Source organism: Ornithorhynchus anatinus, chromosome 6 (assembly GCF_004115215.2).
Source record: "Ornithorhynchus anatinus isolate Pmale09 chromosome 6, mOrnAna1.pri.v4, whole genome shotgun sequence".
NCBI classification, from domain to species: domain Eukaryota; kingdom Metazoa; phylum Chordata; class Mammalia; order Monotremata; family Ornithorhynchidae; genus Ornithorhynchus; species Ornithorhynchus anatinus.
The window spans coordinates 26,358,788-26,361,057 of NC_041733.1; the positions used below are offsets into that span (position 1 = coordinate 26,358,788).

At 42.8% G+C, this 2,270-nt stretch overlaps 1 non-coding gene across 1 annotated transcript; it reads right to left on the reverse strand.

The window, feature by feature from the left end:
* Nucleotides 1-415: 415 nt before the first annotated feature.
* LOC114812987 lies at nt 416-553 on the reverse strand. The gene has a single exon (XR_003760600.1). It is a non-coding gene; the product is annotated as a small nucleolar RNA SNORA7 (small nucleolar RNA).
* Nucleotides 554-2,270: the final 1,717 nt, after the last annotated feature.

Consider the following 2,270-nt stretch of genomic DNA (forward strand, 5'->3'; position numbering starts at 1 on the left):
CTCCCAGTGGTTTAGCTGAAAGAGCATGGGCTTGGGAGTCAGAGGACGTGGGTTCTAATCCTAGTTCTGCTACTTCTCTGCTGTGTGACCTTGAGCAAGCCACTTAACTACTCTGTGCCTCAGTTACCTCATCTGTAAAATGGGGATTAAGACTGTGAGCTCTACATGGGACAACTTGATTACCTTGTAACTATGCCAGCGCTTAGAACAGGGCTTGATACATAGTAATTGCTTAACAAATACCATTATTATTATAATTATTATTATCACCCAATTGCAATAATTCTGGTAGTATCCATAGAGTTTTCTTGGTAACAATATGGAAATGATTTACCACTGCCTTCTGTGCAGTCAACTTGAGTCTCTGTCCTAGACTCTCTCCCATGCCGCTGCTGCCCAGCACAGGTGAGTTTTGACTTGTAGCAGATTGCCTTCCACTCACTAGTCACTGCCCAAGCTAGGAATGGAATGGGAATGCCTCTGCTTGACTCCTCCTGCTGTAGCCGAGATTGGTAGAGTACTGGAAACTCTCCAGGTGCGATCCCGAGAGGGCCTACCAAGCTCTTCTACTGTATTGTAATTTTCCCAATCACTTAGTACAGGGCTCTTCACACAGTGAGCACTCAATAAATACCACTGATTGATGGACTGACAGGCAGTGAGGAGGATATATTAATAAAATTTGTTAAAATAATGTTTTGGCCCTGAATGATCTCAAATTGTTGTCCACATGGCCGATATTCTTCCTATAATCACTCAAAACTTCCGCTTTACTTTGGCCGCATCAAAACTTCTGCTTTACTTTGTCCGCACGGGCTTGTCCTTAGGGTCAAGATGAATAACTTAGTTGAAAGTTGAAGGTGTGAACAGTGTGAGATTAGGACCTAAGGTAAACTACCTCTTTTTCCAAGATAACTGAATTTTGGGAATTTATTTTAATAGGTGAAGATTGATAAGCAGACCTTTGGAAAGCCTGTGACCCCTTTCACCAGGAAATGTGTGTGTATTGCATAAGCTATAATTATATAGTTTCATTAGCAAGCACGAGATTTTTTTAAAGAGAACATATATTTTCATATGCTTTAGGGGTTCTTATTTTGGAACACGCCTAAATTATGCATATTCTATGGTATCTGCTTGACATGTATTATTTCAATAAAAAGGAAAACCTGTTAGCATTTTTCTACTTTAAAAATTAAGACTAGCAACCAAAGTACAGTACTCACTGCTCTCCTTTTACAACCCAGACTGCACCCTTCACTCCTCTAATGCCAACCTCCTCACCGCACCTCCATCTCATCTATCTCACTTCTTGCCCATATCCTGCCTCTGGCCTGGAACGCCCTCCCTCTTCATGTCCGACAATCACTCTCCCCACCTTCAAAGCCTTATTGCAGCCACATCTCATCCAAGAGGCCTTCCCTGACTAAGCCCTCATTTCCTCTTTTCCCACTCTTCTGCATTGCCTTGATTTGCTCCCTTTATTCATCCCTCCCTCAGCCCACAGCACCTATGTACATATCCTTCAGTTATTTATATTTATGTCTGTCTCCCCTCTAGACCGTAAACTCACTGTGGCAGGGAATACCTCCACCAGCTCTGTTACAGTGTACTCTCCCAAGCGCTCAGGACAGTGCTTGTATATTGTAAGCACTCAATAAATACGATTGACTGATATTCAATTGGACATCTGATTATTTATTTTGATTACTCTGTAAATATTTTTACGTCCGTCTCCAGGTTTCGCTCCTTGCGGACAGGAACGTCCGCTGCAGAGAAGCAGCGTGGCTCACTGGAAAGAGCACGGGCTTTGGAGTCAGAGGTCATGGGCTCGAACCCCAGCTCAGCCACTTGCCAGCTGTGTGACTTTGGGCAAGTCACTTAACTTCTCGGTGCCTCAGTTCCCTCATCTGTAAAATGGGGATTAAGACTGTGAGCCCCACGTGGGACAACCTGATTCCCCTGTGTCTACCCCAGCGCTTAGAACAGTGCTCGGCACATAGTAAGCACTTAACAAATACCAACATTATTATTATTATTATTATTAACGTGTCACTTCCCTGCTTTGTATTTCCCAAGCACTAAGTTGAATTGCCTCCATTGGGCCCTCAATAACTGTTACTATTACTACTATGATTATTCAAATTAAGAATACTAACTGAAGCACAATTTGAGTTTTCTCTTTGTTTCCTTACCCGCTCACTCCACTACCTCCTATATCCAGAGATTGATAGCTTTCCAGTCAGGTAAGTAGCATGCCATCTCTAATT